Source organism: Prinia subflava, chromosome 5 (assembly GCF_021018805.1).
Source record: "Prinia subflava isolate CZ2003 ecotype Zambia chromosome 5, Cam_Psub_1.2, whole genome shotgun sequence".
In the NCBI taxonomy this organism is placed as follows: Eukaryota; Metazoa; Chordata; class Aves; order Passeriformes; family Cisticolidae; genus Prinia; species Prinia subflava.
Genome location: NC_086251.1, coordinates 1,638,363 through 1,655,303, shown reverse-complemented (window position 1 = coordinate 1,655,303; position 16,941 = coordinate 1,638,363). Strand labels below are relative to the sequence as shown.

At 42.8% G+C, this 16,941-nt stretch overlaps 1 protein-coding gene across 2 annotated transcripts in view; it reads left to right on the top strand.

Annotated features, from left to right (window-relative positions):
- Window positions 1-4,645: 4,645 nt before the first annotated feature.
- The window catches only part of CCND1 (cyclin D1), a 156,523-nt gene continuing 144,227 nt past the window's right edge, over window positions 4,646-16,941 (top strand). Inside the window, exon 1 of one of the 2 annotated variants that reach the window (XM_063397535.1) lies at window positions 4,646-5,655. The gene's annotated coding sequence lies outside the window, so the exon portion shown is untranslated. The remainder of the gene's footprint in view (window positions 5,656-16,941) is intronic. The other variant, XM_063397537.1, reaches the window with a different exon arrangement.

Below are 16,941 nucleotides of genomic sequence, written 5' to 3'. Positions count from 1 at the left end.
CCTAACCCTGAGCACAGCTGAGGTTTGGGTCATTTGTATGCCACTGAAATGCTTTTGTGGTTCATTACAGTGGTTTTCTTTAATTGATGTGTAGACCTCCTGTTTCCCTCTGAGCAGCACTGCTGGGTTTGGAACCGAAGTGGACTTGTGTGTGCATGGTCAGGGGACTGGAGCTGCTCCAGCACCAGCTCCGGAGCCATTCTAACCCAGGCCTGGCTTTTCCAATATGTTTTTATTATCATGCTTAATTATGGGCACGAGAAACTACTAATTACCGAAGTGCATGGCTTTCTTCCTCCAAGAAAATGTGCCATGGCTATTTCACTTATCAGATTTTGCAACCCACGCAAGCTCCGTCAGCAGAAACAGTGCCCAACACCGAAAATATGATTTCCTTCTCCTGAGTGTTTAGGATAACAATATCAGCATTGACCGTTGTGTACTTTGGTATTATTTTCCTTTCCTGCTTATAGTCCCTTCTCATGTTTCTCCATCATTTTAGGCCCCTAATAGGGATAGGATGAACCCATTGATGTCGGCACATGGAGGCCTGCTAGTGGCATGCCTTTGGTTTTAGTCTCCTAGCAGCAGCCATTCATGTTATGTGGGCTTTCTTTTTTGGGCATTGCCCACCCCTGAATCTGACTTCAGGCATTTTTCACTGCCTGTTCTGCATGAATAGCCACAGGCCTCTTGCCAATTGTCCCCCCTCCTTGAAAGCCAGCCTCAGCCAAAGGCCTTTTCAAGTGTGATCCCAGAGTGCCACACAGGCTTTCAGGGTATTGTTGTCGAGATGAGGGCCCTGCACTGGAAAGTGGGGTCAGAAGAGAAAGCACAATAAGGGGTGATGGAGGCTTCATGCAGTCCTCAGATGCTGGCCTGTTTATTAATTTACAAAACTAATGTCACTGTCTTTAGAGAAGAGATTGAGTGAAAAAGATGCCCTTTGAAGAGGAGAACTGCTTTTGATGCATTACCAAAACACTGCTCCCCTTATTAAATTGATTTTATGGCAGAAAGTACAGCTAATAAAAGTTCACAAACACCAATAAAATATTGAAGGTCTGGATTCAGTGTTCTCTTTTTTCCTCATCAGCTCAGACACAATTCATGTTAATGGGTTTTACAAGCTGTCCTTGGGCAAAAAAACCCCTTAAATTTGCAAATATCTGGTCTTCCTTATGCATGTCACACAGACTATTAGTCAAACAGTACAATAGTGCAAGCTCTTTAGCAGAGCTCTCCTCATACATAATGTAATGAAAAATTCAAGCAGAATTTGTTTTCCTCTCCGTGTTTTGAGGGGGGGGGTAATCTAAAAGGGTAGGGGATCATGAATGTTGAATATAACATAGAAAAGTGGCTTGACTTGTGAGACGATTCAGAGCTGGGCTTGAGTGTTGCTCCTGCAGTCAGTGTTGGTGCAGATCAGTGGATCTGGGCAAGCAGTTCTCAGATCTGTCCCTGTCACGTGAGAATGGAGTCCTGTGGTCTGCTGGGATTTAAGGTTTGCTCTGCAGGTTTTAATCTAAGAGCCACCTTGGGAATAAATGTGGTTTCTTGATTCCTTATGCCTTCCTTTACCCTTCCTATACCTGCTCAAAGGCGAGGCTGGCTGCATTCCCCCACAGGCTTGCTCACAGTGCTTTCATTCTGCTGAGCAGTGCCCCTCCATCTTCTGCCTCCCCCCGAAAAAAGGAGATGCTGCTCTCTCCATCTCAGACCTGATGGCTTGGGAAGGCTGACCTGAAACAGAGACTGCACACAGCTAGAGAATAAAGTAGGTATTTATTGAAAGGCTTTATTTATTGTAAGGACACACCTTGGGCAGGACAGGGCCTGGCCAGGGCCACACCCAGGGTGGATCCAGAATGGTCACAGAACGGCCGACAGGCCATGAGGGCTCACACTTTGGAAGTTTCGGTCCCTTTGCACATTGGGGTTTAATTGTCCAATTTCAGGCTGTGAGGTCCCATCCTTCTTCTTCCTCCCTCCAGCCCACCCTTGTTTGTGCTTTTGGGCTGAGAGCTGTCCTTGGTCTTTCGCAGGAAAAGGATTTGTTTTGTGTCCCTGCGCTGTGAAGGGAGCTGAGTGTGAGCTCAGAGCTGCAGCCCTGGGCAGCACAGGGTCTGGAATACAGGAAAGCTGAAATTTAAGCCATCAGACCAGCTCAGGCCGCAGTGAGGCACACCCAGCTGAATCCTATTTGCTGATTACCCCAAGAAAATTGGCTTCACCTGCAGAGGTCTTGCCACTTTGACAAGTGGTTTTTGCTGTGAGGTGCCAGAGATCTGGGATCGCCATCATTGTGGGTGCTCCTCAGGGCTGAGGTCGGGGAATTTTGAGGCCACCACCATGAAACTCTTGAGCTGGGACTAAAGACAGCTGTCATTGGACCTGGATCTTCTGCAGGCTGGATGCAGAAGGAAAGTTCCATCTGACTGGTGAGTTACAGCGAGATTAGGAGTCGGTTTTAAACCTGTGGCTGTAAACGTGCGATTGAATTTTAACTGCTCTCAGTTAATGTAGATCAAAAGAGACTTCTGTAGTTGGACAGTCCTTCAAAAGTACCAGACTTCAAGCAGAATTCTGTCCGGTCTGCCTTTGTTTATCATAACTTGTCTTGCCATGTTTGTTAATTATGGAAGGTGTTTAGGACTTGCTCTGTCTTATCCAGTTTCTTCTCTTCTGCAATGCTCCAGCAGTGAAGTCAGCAGTTTTACAATCCACTGCCTTGGACCTGGAAAGTCATTTCTGGCCTGCAAGTGGGTGTAAATTGCTAATGGTAACATTTTAAGTCTGCCCTGTATGCAGAACAATGGAGATTGATCCATGGAACAAAACCAGTTGTAATCTACTCACCTTCCTAGTAGTAGAAAATAATCCAAAAGCTTCTTATCTCTTTTTTAAATGATAATCCAGGAGAAATAAGTTTATGATGAGGGATGTTCTTACCTTAAAGCAAATACCAGAACATCACCCTGTATGATAAACACTGCTAAGATTTAATTGTGCATTTATTTTGGTTTTCAGCTCTGCTGCAGAGAGAGAGATTCACAGATTAATATGAGTTCAACATTACTCTCCATACTTCTACCAAATACGTGTTCTCAGACTGATATATTTGGTTATAAATATAATCATTTGAAGCATAAAAGTGCTGGGTTTTTCTTGAATGGGACACTATTATTTGGTGTATATATATAGATAGTTAATTCCTTAGAAACTATTTTTGTTCAAGAAAGACTTGGTGGATTTTCAAACACAGAACTCAGTGAAGAATTAGGAGACTGGTTAGTGAATTATTCTGTGACTTTTTAAAAAAGAATTTCATATCCTTTTGTACTTGCAATTTGGTATGAAGATACTGCACACCTTAGTAGAAAGGCGTAAAGGGCTTTTGCAAACTTCATCCTCTCATTAAAATTAGCTGATTTGAAGATGGCTCCTTGAATTAGGTTAAGAAGTCAGATCACCCAGCCTTTTACACTGCCTTTCAGTCTCACAGTTGAGGCAGGTAAATCGGCCAGATATCTTCTTTTAACCTTGTCATGTCTTTCTTCTCTTGATTAATTAGGAATGTAAAAAACAAAGGTTTCTAAATTGATGTTGCTTCAGTCAAGGCTGAAAGCTCCTAACTTTCCTGAAAATTCCCTAGGAAATACAGCATCTTTGCAAAAAAAGCATACCTGGGGTGCAGGAATAGGCATCCAACAGCTCTGCAGCCTGTGGTGATAAATCCAACACCCCCAGACAGTTCAGAGCTTGCCTGTACAAGACCTGTTTATTTTGGCTTCGAGTGGGGGAGAGGATTTGTCCTCTGTATGTAAACACCCACAGACAACAGGATGTCAATGAATGTATTTCGATATTTACCTTTTAAAAATGATTCAAATTAACCACAGGAAAGTACTGAGGGGAATATGACAAGTACCAGTAAGGTTCTCATTAATTACTTCCCTTCTCCCTCCTTAGGAGCAGCAATAAGTAGTCAAAGTACCCAGGAAAGCTACTCTGCCAAATTTGCCACTTCCATGGCAGGAATAAACACAGCCATGACCAGGTCAAGAAAACCCCCAGTGTGGGGAGAGGTTTTATGATGGCTTAGAGGCAGTAATGGGTAAAGTAAAGAAAGGTGTCTGGTAAAGATAGGAGGTGGAGCAATCCTCAAGTGTTCAGCATTTTGGTTCAGATAACAAGCTGAGTTGTTTATCTGGAGTTTTCTGAACCTCACTGAGGTGAAGCTCAAGTGACAGTCCTGTTGAAAGCAAGGTTTAATGTGACATTTTGAACTTCTGCTTCTGGTCCATTTCAAAATTAAACGAGAAGTGCAAGAATGAAATACTTCCTTAAAAATAAGTTAATTCAACCTTTTTTTGAGTTAACTGAGTTTTGAATTGGTTAAGTTCAGATTTAGGTGTGATTTTGGACCATCTAATGCTTATTTTAAACCATTATCTGTTCTCTAAATAATCAGGGAAATTTTTGTAGCTACCTGGACAATATCTATATCAGACTCCAAACACAACATGAGGTTAGCATTAAGTGGAGTTAGTAATGCAAATTTCCACATCCTTTTATTTTTATTCTCCTTTTGGAGCTCTCTTATTTCCTTCACAGCTATTTGTCATCTCATGGAGAAAGGAAAAGAGAGAATGGGCAAATCCAAATAAATTTTTAGAAAACTAAAGCAAACACATCTGTATTCCCTAATCAGACAGTGTTTTCTTTTCACCCCACAAAATAGATAAACTGCCTGAGAAAATGAGGTTTAATGAAGAGCAGTGACATTGTGATAGCTGTGGACAGAGACTTCAAACAAAGCTGTGAGGAAGAAACACTTGGTGGTGTTTTGCAATGGAAAGAACACACTGTTGCTGACTTAGGTTTTGGAGACCACGTGAAATCCTTCTGCAACTTTCTCTGCAGATCCTGCTGTTGCTAACTGAGAGTCATGCTGGTTTATGCTGGGTGTAATGAATGTGAAACCAGCAGTGAGCAGGGAATGTCCAGCTCTCACCACAATGCACAGCCTGGCTGCAGATGTGGAGTAGCTGCTTCTCCACTTGTAGATAATCTGCTATGGGTTGTGATGTCTCAAAGGTCTCTGTAGCATTTGTTTGTCTTTCTGCCTTTTTTCAGCTATTTTAGAAGGGCTTATGGTTTTAGCACAGGGCTTTTGGGAAGGCTCATCTTCCCAAAAAACCCCTCAAGAGGCAGATGAATTTTCCAGAGGGAAATCTGGCTCTGTCTCTTGCAGTGGGAGGTCACAGATATAGACTGGATTGTAAAATTTAGTTCCTCACATGAGAGCTGTGTTGTTTTGAAATCCTCACCTCAACTGTAATGCCTGTGAGTCTGAAAAAATACCTTAATTCTGCCTTTGAGCCCCTTTAATTAATGGATGTCACCTCCTGGATCCTGCCTGTGTCCTCCTGTCTGTCTTGCCCCCACTGAGGGAGTGCCTGAGCCTGGGTCTGCAGAGGGACTGCAGAGTTTTGTTGCCTCAGAATCCCTCTTGCATTGATTGATTTCATTGCATGAAATTACAACAGCAAGCTGCTTCACCTCAGAGAGACTTAGTTTTCTGTTCTTTTTCTTTGCAGAGTAGTCTGAAATGATCAGAGGATCCACAGGGATGGAAGTGCTCCAAAGGTAGGAACATCCAGTTTCAATTAATATTCAACTGTGGCAGAGTCAAAATGAGAGAGTTTTTGAGCCAAAAACTCACTAATTTTGACAGGATTCAGGCTTTAAAGTTCAGTTTTGGTTCTAGCCTGGGAGAAATATGACATGAAAACCTGTGGGGTTTTTTAAAAGAATACAAATTCAATTTTTAAATGTTGGAAAAATTTTGGTTTTTATTTTATGGCGAAACAAAAGCAATGCTGGGGATTCAGAAATTGTATAGAAACAATATTGACATTCACTGGCTATTTCCTTGAGATATAACCATGGAAACCAAGGAACTCATCTGATTACCTTGGTGTTACTGCTGTCTTCCAAGCTCTCCCACTCTGGAAGTGTGACTGACCTGTAAGGCTTTAAATGGTAATAAAGTGTTAGGAGTAAGATTGCTGTGTGGTCCTGTGCCAGCATCAGAGCAAAGATCCAATGCAGCTAATCTGCTCGAGTTTAATGAATGTCCTGCTGACTTTTAGGGGAGCTGGCTGCCTGACTACCCTCTGAGACTTGAAAAATCCCCTCCTCTTTTTGTAGAATTTGGTCAGGAAACCAGATTGAGCAAGCCCATATAGAAAATGCCATTGCTGTTCCTACAGGTTTCCACAAGACATTTGACCCCCTCCCCTCCCTCTCTTTCTTCTTTTTATACCTCTCTGGAATGCAGATATTTTGGTTAATTTTCTCCAGCTGTCACAGAGGCTCACAGGAAAATGACCTCGCAGAGTGACCACTTCCCCTATTCCTTGACTTAAGTAGATTTTTTTTTTTCTTCTGAGCTTTCACCACATCATCCACATCACTGTCTGGTGTCTTTCATGAGTCAGGAAAAAAGCAAAAAAAAATTCCACCCTCTCAAAAAAAAAAAAAAAAAAAAACCCAACAAAACAAAAAACAAACAAACAAAAAAAAAAACACCCCAAAAGAGGGGAACCAAAACAGATCAGTTTGGGTTGATTTTATCAATTTACATTGGTATTTCAGAGCAGTCAGTGCAGCAGAAATTTGACGTTACCCATTCCTACTAAAAAGTAGGAGATATTAATATTTGGGGGTTTTTCTTCTAAGAATGATTTTCATCACAAAATTACTTCATTCATTTAGTAATGACAGTAGTCTCAGAAAGTCAGAGAGTCAGATTTCCTAGTTCTTTTGTTCTCTTCAATATACAACTCAGAGGTGAAATTTTTATTGCAGAAACCACGTACTCAATTGAGTTTTCTGACATACTGTTTTGGGAAAAAAAATATCAAAACAAACAGAAAGACCTGTATGCTAAATATCTGTGCCTCATGAAATATGTAAATATGTGCAGAAGATGTATATATTTCAAAAGCTAATAGTTTATTAAGTACCAAAGATCTGTTGTTAAGCGTGACTTGCTTCTTCCTTTGAGTTCCTCCTCTGTTTTTGTGAGTATCTGGTTGGGGCTTGTAGAATATCAAGAATTTCCAAGCACAACTTTTCTTTGCTGTGACATCTCTTCATACCCTCTATCGTGTGCTTTGGATGAGTGTCCCAAAATCTCGGTGTTTTCTGTAGCAGTCTGAGGGTTTTCCTCCAGGAAATTGTAATGAACACGTTCTTTTTGAGTGTTGACACAACTGCTTCATCCAGACTGTACAAGGTGAGCAGGTTGTAGCTGTGCCTCATTTCTCCAGTATTCCATTCTTCCATTCTGGTACCATTCTTCCAAAGCTGGTACTTCCACAGGTTATTTTTGTAACATAGATTTTGCAGTTGTTTAATTTCACCGTTTTGGGACCGACTGCTTGGTGCAAGCCCCAGCAATTTAGGTGTTTTGTAAAGAAATTCAAGATAGATTTTTGTGGTTTATGGTGTTAAGTAGGCCATCTGGTATAAATATATGCCTGATAAAAGTCCAAAAGCAGGTTACTCTTGTGCAGTGATGAGATTTTGGGCTTTTCTGTCCTGTGTGTAGAATATACACCTGCAGAGTAATGATCTGACAGATCTGAGTGAGCAGAGGTGCAAAGAGCCAAGTGTGGATTGTGGAAGTCGCTGTGGCATGAGCCTGATGTATCTCATGGAGCTGAGGTGAATGGGAGCTAGAAAATAGGATTGCATCATGTCTCAGAGGCTGCCATGAAGGAACTGAATTAGGCTGAATTAAATGAGCAAAATCACGGTGTTACTGATGAGCGCTTGGTTTATAACCCTGGTGGTCCTGCTGTTGTGTAAAAACTACAAATCCTTACTGTGTGTACATTGCAGGGGTGCCTCAGCCTTCAATGGGGTCATCCTAGCTTGGAATGGGGCTGTGTATTCCAGGTTACCCTCCCTGTCCATCCCAACCACTTCCTCATGCCCTGAAACCTCCAGCTCTCTGCCAAAAGGCGCGGCGAATCCGAGGAAGTGGAGGGGAAGAGGGATGGTGGCACTACCTCTGCAGGAATGTGACAGGTCGCAAATTCCTGGCTGGAATTCATTGGTCACAAATGGAAATAAATGGTCACAGTGGTGAAAAAGGGAAGTAAAATGGTCACAAATAGAAGTAAAACTGGTCACCAGTTCCTAACTGGAAGTAGCCACGGCCTGGGCTGTGCGTCCTCTTCGGGGTGCTCACCCGTGTGCTGTTCCCACTTTGTGGTGATGCCATCTGAGCTGGGAATGTGCTTTTGGAGCAGTACTGCAAGCTGTGAGCCTGCAAACTGATGTGGCCATCTTGAGTGTATTGTAACTTGGGAATAAGGGAGTAGGAAAATGCCTCAAAATTGCGTGCCGCATTCTTTCGCTTGTATGTATGCTGAAAGACTCGACTTGGTGAACAATCCCATTGATTTCAGTGGAAAATCTTTCAGAATAAGCTTTGGCTGAGATTAGGAAAAATGATGGCATCTTTTCCTAAGTGATTCCTTTTTGCCAGAGCTGAATTTTTACAGCTACAACTTTTGGAATTTAAGAAATCCGATAAACGGATTTCCCAAGTCTTTCTAATCTTAATCACAGAAGTAAAGGAGAATGGTTCTAATGGTATAATCTTATATCCATGCTCTGTTTCAAATGTTTGCTTTGCACAGGATAGAAAACACTGAATAATAATAATAACAGCAGTGTTAATTATATGGATGATTGGTGCAGTATCTATTTTCTTGGAATTAGTACCTGTCAGATAGTATGGCTTGATTACTTTGCCTCACCTCTCAAAGAGAGACACAAAATTTGCAGCTTGCAGATTTTTTTGAAGATCTGCCAATTGAAAAACAAGTGATCTTAGTAAATTGTTTAGCCTGGGAGGTGACCATCATTTTTATGATATTTAAATGGGCTCTTTGTACCTGCTATATACATATAATTACATAAACATGTCCCTGTGAACTTAGATGGATTCTTTACATTTCAAACTCTGGAAATTGTAGGAGGAAAAGAGGGGATGAACCGGAGAATGAATCCCATATTCCAGCTGATCAGTGTTTCCTCTCATGTATCTGTTTCAGGAAAAGACTTGAGCATATGTTTAGCTTTAAGCCTGTGCTCAGGTCTCTGTGGGTTTAAACATGCACTGGTGGAGGATGCTTTGTTAAATGGAAGCAATATGTTATCCCACTGAAAGCCCCTTGATTTGCCAGCTACATCCGTCCTTTGCACAGGGCAGTTTCTGCAGGCATCTGTAAAGACAAGGGGAGCTGAGGTCTTTAGAGCAGCTCCTACCTCCAGAGTGGATTTAGAGCTCTGTGGTGCCAAGTGCAGTCTCCTTCCAGTGCCAAAGCTTTTTCCTATCAAAATAAACTTCACGTAGCATAAAGGACTGCAGGCTTCTTTTGTAGCCTGTGGGAAAACAATAAATCACTTATTAGGGTATTTTTGCACTGTCTCTTTTTACCCCTGTCTTTACCATCTGACCATTCTCCCTAAAGGCCGAGGCTGCACCAGTGCAGGAGAGGTTGCTTTATTTTGGAGGGGGACAATCAAAGGTGCTGAGAGTGACTGGGTCATGTTCCCGTCGTTCTCCTGCATTCAGACTCCTCTCAGTTTGGTTTTTGGTGACAAACTGCACAGCTGCAAGGCCTTACATTTACCAGCCTGCATGGATGAAGGATGTGTAATGTTAACTAAACCCTCTCCCCTCCCTCATGGAAGACCACCCTGCCTGCAAAATCTCCAGAGGAAAGCACGGCATGTCCTGATCAGAAACTGCCTTTGTTGGCAGAAGTACAGTATGTTGCATTAACCAAAACAGCATTTTTAAAAACATATTTGATGGTGGCTGCTTTCTATTTAAATATCCATTTTGCTTGTATAAACGGATCTCCTTCGGTCTTTACATCCCAACATCCCAGGACTCTCTGAAAGCCTTGTTAACATTTAGCATTGGCAATTGTTTCAAGCCTTGCACAAAATCCTCAAAACCTGATATGCTCAGGGCAGAAAAAGGACTGGATTCTTCTCTGCAGTTCCCTAGAAAGCAGTTTTCTTTGGGACAACCTTTGTGGTGATGCAAGTTTTCCCTAATCGCTCCTCAGCACTGACAGTGCAGTTTTTCTGTTGGGTGGGAGCTGTTATTAAGCAAAAGTCACTTTCAAAACTCGTTTTGCTTCTCTCATGTTGGTTTGTCTGTGCCTTCACTTGTTGCTGTGTATTCCCCAGCTGTGAATTTATCACTTGTCTCCTAAACAACAAGTGAAAAACTGCATTTACCACAGCAATGAATCACATTGTGCTGGGCACAGGCACTGCCTGGCTGTGGGCACAACTGGGACAACATTGTGTGGTCTCTAAGGGGACACTCCAAGGGGATAACTGAGTCCAGGGGAGTCACTTTGCCTTTGGGCACAACTGCATTTAGAACCCGGCCCTGGGAAACTCCTCCTGGCCCCACCAGCATATCTGAGGATACAACAGACATACCTGCACAATATCCTTCTTGTTCCTGCTCAAATCGTGGCTATGAGGCCCCTGGCTTCAGCTGTTCCTCTGTATACATGTCAGCACAGCATAAAACACACTGTCTAGACTGGCTGCTTGAACTTGCAAGGTGCAAGATGGGTAGAACTAAACCCTTCTCTCTTCAACACCATTTCAGCAGTGTCATTTCACTCAAAGCAAATACAACAAACCCTGCTTTACCTCGGAATAACCTCAGGAACACTTGGCTAATCTCAAGGTGATGGGTTGGATCCTGTGTTAGGAAACTAAAACTGGATGTGGTGTTTTCTGACAAGTGATTTACCCATCAGAAAGGTCTGGGCTGTAGGGCCAGTGGTGACAATGAGCTGCTTCTTTGCTGTGTCCCAGTTTTCTCGAGTGTGTGATGGTTGTAATTAAGTTAATTTACCTGTCTTGGATACTGTGACAAGTAAATTGCAGGAGAGTTTATAAAGGGGTATCATATGTGTGGTTCTAGATGTGAAGTCTCCAGGTTTAGACAGCCCCTCTGTAGGTCCCAGGAGAAGTGTCTACCTTTTCCTGCCCACAATTCCTTCATTCCACAGTGCATGGAGTAGTGGCCATCCTGCATCAAAACCCTGACTTTTTTTTGTGCATCTCTCTGGGGTTTTTCCAAGGTGAGAGGCAGCACTCTCACCTCTCTAATTCTAAAATCCTTTTCTGCAAGAAAGGTAAATATTGCTCTTTGCAATTTGCAGATGAGAAGACTGAGCAGGGAGGTCAAATCCTGTAATTTAGTAACACACAGACATAAGAAGCGTGGGGACAATACAGATGGGCGGAAATTTCAGGCCCCTGGAAGGGTTCAGGATCACCTGCAAATGCACCTCAAGGCTGAACACTGCATTCCTGTGCAGCCACAAGTGTCTGCTTCCCTGTGTGTCTCCCTACGAGCTGGTGTAAATCCTCCCCAAGCCAGGTGCAGGTGTCATTATGGTAATAGTGTTACGGGGCTTTATTAGAGCACATTTTCCATCCTGATGCTAACCCACTCAAATGTCCATGGAATGTTACCCCAAATTTTCTCTCTTGTTGTATATCATGTCCCTCATCTTCCTGTGAGATGTAGGACCAGTTTTTGGATCTGTAGAGGAGGTAGCTGGCATCCTCACCTTACACTTCCACCAGCTTGTTTCCATCTTCACTGGGAATGGAAAGGCCAACATCTGCCAAGTTTCATGACATTTTTTTGGACTATGAAGATGTTTGGGTTTTTAATGGTGGTGGTGATTTTCAGAAAGGCTTCCTATAGGTCACCTTGTGCAAAGCACAAGAGATTTTTTTGCACTTTGGTAAAAAAATAATCATCTGTATTTATTTAATCTACTTCCTGTGGTAATGTCGAGTACCAGTGAAGCCAAAGAGAGAGTCAGAGCTGGGATGACTTTGATTCACTTGGCAAATAAGGGGAATAAAACTTCATTAGCATCACACACTCTGTTAGGTCCCATACTTTTACCCCCCTAAGGTCTTCCTGTTTCCTTGTGTTTTGATAAAATGGCTGATACGCTGCTAAATTGCTGGGAAAGTTAGGAATAACATTAATTTAATGAGGGAGTTAGATTAAAAAATACGCCATAGAGCTGGACTGCTGCTTTTTAAACTGCTTGGCATTCCTGATGCTGGGTCTTGGTTTCTGTAGCCATGCAGCATATGAATCAGAGAGAACCCTCCCTGTGCTTTGGCATAACTCTTAAAAGACCGACAGTTCCTCTTTCTTCGGCAGTAATTAAACAAGTAAAAACTGGTTAGTTTGGTTAGCAAATGTAAATGTGGAAAATATTCACAAATACATATCACTGGGCGTGTGTGTCTAAGGAATCTGGATGAGCTGTGGTTGCACTCTGCTTTCCCACATTCTTACAACAAAGGTGCTTTATCCAACAAAGCAATCTGGCCAAGGCCTTTTATTCCAGCTAATTCATGTTCTCTTTTTCCTTTGTAAAGGTTGGAGGTTTGCTGATAGTGCAGCTCGGTGCAGCCCTTGACGACAGGAGGCACTGTTGGGGATAGGGCTCTGCAGGGGGAGAAATCAGTTCAAACCAGGATGAGACAGCCCCTAAAACTAAGGCCAAGCATATCCTTAAATTATATATATATATATATATATATATATATAATTATTTTATATATACCTTTTTTTTTTAACTGATTTGACTCTCCCAGTGAGCCTGGCTACCACAGCTCATAGTTTGGGTGCAGTTGTAACTATGGAATGGTACTCCTTGGTAAGGTCAGTCCTGGAGTGAATAACCATTGTGGTGTCAATGTGTTCGTGGTGTGCTCTGGCTGCAGGGCAGGCACCTTTCAAACACAGCTCAGGTGAGTGCACTCAGACCCCCCCTCCACCTTTTGGGAGGCAGCCTGAGCTGAGGACAAAGCACCGGCAGAGTTTCAGGGACACAAGGTGCTTAACGAGGACTTTCTTGGAGCCTCCATTCACAGTCATAGGATAAATCCAGTCCCTTTGCCCCTGTGACTCCCCTATAAAATAGGAATAATCAAACCACGCTTTATAAATCCAGAAATCCTTCATGTGATGACACTCCCTGCTCACCTTTGGTACCCACTTTGTAGTACAAACTACAGACCTTCCTTGGATTAGCTCCTGTCAGAAATATTTAGGAGCAATATATTTTACTGATTTTAGCATTTCTGCTAGAAGAGTCGAGAAGTTGACAATATCTAAAATAATAACATTGGCATAACCCTGATTTAAAAGAGGCAGCCTGTGACACAATATAACATAATTAATACAGTATAATATAATTGATAGAATATACCAGCTGTCAATACTGAGATGAGGAGACAGGGCCTAATACTTAATAACTGAAATGCAGGCTTGTCTTTTTAGCCTAGTGTTGTTTCATTTCCAATTCCAGGAACACCCATGGCATTGAAGTTGACAATCTGCCAATTGCTTTTTCTGTTTCCCACATTTATTTTCCCCTAATCTTCTCCTTGTTAGGTTGATAGGGCACTTTGCTGATTTTGTACTTCTCAGTTCATCTCGTGGCTCTTTTCCTCATGTCTACTCTCCAAAACTGTTGGTACAACTGGCACCTTATCCATGCACAATGTCTAGGGATCCTGCCTGGATCAGGCACAGGAGAGGCAGTGACAGAGGGGGGTGAAGTTGCTCAGCACATTGGCAGGAAAATCTTTTTAGGCTCCTTACCTGGTGATTAAAAGTTTGCAGAATTCACCAGGCTTCAAACATCCTAGTCCTAGACTGAATAAGGGCAGTTCTAGTCTTTTTTTTTTTTTTTAAGCTTCAGTTTATCGCCTTAGGTTATTTTATTTTTTCTCAAATTACCCAATTCATATTCGCCTCCTGCAGGGTTCTCTTTTCTCACTCCTGTTTATTACATGCTGAGTTGCCTCCCCTCTAATTTACCCTCATGGTACAACTCTACTGACTAAAGAGAAGAAATTCCTGCTTTATACCAAAATAAGCAAAAGCAGAACTGGTGCCAGATTTTAACTTTGGTGAGCAAAGCTTGCTTCTCTTTGCCTGGAATCATCCAGCGATACCACAACCGAGAGCTACAGCCAGACATCCAAATATAACAAATACTTCTGGGTTTGCATGTTACACTTCCCTGCTCCTCAGATTCAGGCTGGGAGGAAGAAGAAGATTAGGAAAGAAAATGTATACATGAATATTTCAGCAATCTGCTATGTCAGGAAGGAAATGTAAAGAGCAGATGACTGATTCATGGCGCTTTAGCTGAAAATGTTGTAGCTTTTAAACCTTGCCTCAGTGTGGTCGGGGTGCTTACGGTAAATGCATTTCACACCAGATGTGGCCTCAGAATTTCCCTGCACACACTCACTGCCACTTTGGGGAGCCTGAGGATCCCCAGGTTTCAGAAAGACTCTTCTTGTTATAGCTGTCCTGCCCAAGGGGTGCCAGCAAAGTGAGCACAGGGGTTGGGGAGGCTGCTGACCCCTAAAAATCTCAGGCTTCAAATAGTCCATAAAACATAGATGCCAGTGTTCTGCTCCTGGGGGCTGAATAATGCCTTTTGTTCCCAAAACTCCTGTCTTTGCACTAGGAGGAGAATGGGCCATAGGACATTTTCCTTTCTGGAAAAAAAAAAAGGATAACACATACACTGGTTGTGTCTTTACTGGATGCAGAAGTAGAATGGGGACTCCAGCTGAAAAGATGTCGGCTGCCTACTGTCCCTGCAAGTGATTTGGGCCAGAAAAATGTATATTATGATTTCTGCCATTTACCTGGTGCCATGTATCTGCATGATTGCTAGAAAAAAATCAAAGAAGTAAAAAAAAAATACTAATAGGTGATTGTTGGTGAGCTGGATGTGCATATGGAGCTGTATATATATATGTACTCACAAAGATGCTGAGTATACAGAAAATTGTGAGTCCATTAGTACCAGCAGAGTGTTTTGCCAGGGGTGCATTGCTTTTGGAATGGAGGTGGAATTAGGCTTGAATGGGGCAAACACGGAGCTGATCTGGTACAGATGAATGGAAATCTCTAATGAGACCTGAGGAGGAGCCTGTGGGGCTGCTGCTGCAAATATGGGGCTCACTCAGTGCATCTGCACAGAACTGACTTAAATGCTAGCAATGCAAGAATGTGAGGAGAAAGGGAGTATTATTTCATAATGTTTAGAATATAAATCCCACTTTTTCTCCCAGCAGGACTGAGACAGTTTGTGGCAGTGCCTAGGTTAGCACCATCCCCCCTGGGCTGTCCCAGGCTGCAGTCAGGTGTGGCATTGCAGAGCTAACGTGGCTTTTGCAGCAGGGAAGCTGCAATACCTTGGGCTGTGGGTAAGACACAAATGGCATTCCCTGCCTGAAACCAGGAGCAAACCCCAGCCTCTTTGCCAGCTGAAGCCTGTGGTGCTCTCACCTCCCAGCTCTGAGCTCTCAGACCGAGTTTGCAGCCAGGCTGAGATCCCTGCGCGTGTTGCAGCCGTGCCTTGCTGGCACCCAGTGGATAGTCCAGAGGCTTTGCATCACTCTGTGACAGGAGTCAGGCCCAAACCTAGATGTGAGCCCTGGCTGCCCAGGTCCCAAAGAGCCAAATTTGTGTTGCCAGCTCTTCACAAAGCCACAGAAATGGAAGGATTTCATCGTGTCTGAATGCGATTTTGGGTAACTGAGTAATTGACGTAGTACTGGTCACAATATGTTGGCTGGTGGAGACCACAATAAACTGTGCGTGTCAGCTAATCATGATTAAACACTGATGAGGCCAGGCTAAAACTGCACTTAGCTGACATGTGCTGAATGCTATTTGTTCTTGTCTCCACCGATTCACATGGCATTCAATGCGGCACAATATAGATAAGCCCTTTGGGGAAAGTGGAGCTCTGGTCAGGCCTCAGTGTTCCCTGACTGGCCAACAGCTGCTCCGAGCAGGTTTATAAAGGGACCACTTACCCATCCTTTGATGGAGAGATAAGCCACTGTAATGTAATTACAACCAGGGAGATGGGAGAGGGGAAAGAAAAAAATATGCCAATCATGAAGGGGGTACACGGAGAGCCTCAGATTCCTTCCAACCTAAACATTGTGGCAAGGAAAGAAGTCTTAATTAGGAAACGTGTAGGCATAGAACAGGAGCCCATCCTAAATGAATTGGGGTGTGATGAGCATAAAGAAAATGCTTTTTAAAAAGATCTTTGACTCCCACTGAGTGCTTGTTTCTTAGACTTCCTTGCCTAATAATGTCAGCATTTAAATGGCCCCAACTCCCAAATAACAAGGCTTTGAAGTTAACACCTCATTGAGGTATAGAGTTCATACGTTTGCTATTCCTATTATTTGGCTAGAAACCGTTTTCTGCATGGCTAGCTTAATAGGGCAACAGAATATTAAGTTGTATAGGGATTGAGAAAGCTATTCACACAAAGGAAAGAGCTACAGACTTCATGTATTTGAACAGAACCTGACAATTAAGAGAAAAGAGCAAAAGTCTGGGAAGTGCCCCGAATCACATAATTGCGTGAAATTTTTTCATACCTGTGATATTTCCAGCCAGGCACAAACACAAGGGATTTTCAGCTTGGACTGTGTTAGGGAGTTGTAGTTGTAATTAAGGGAGGAGATGAGGTGTTTTTTTCTGTCCTGCCGAAGTTCTGAAGCTTCAGAAAATATTCCTTTCTTTAGCAGGAAGAATCAGGATGGCTTGGATTTTTTCACTGAAAAAGGCAAAAGGGTGCTGAGAAATGATCTGGTGTTTGTTGGACCCCTTACTTAGGGAATGGGTGATCCAGACTCCAGTCTCCCTCTGTTGTTTTCTACCATTATAGATGAAGCCTCAGCCACCAGGCTATCACCTGTTTCAGAAACTTTTTCTTTTGGTTTCAG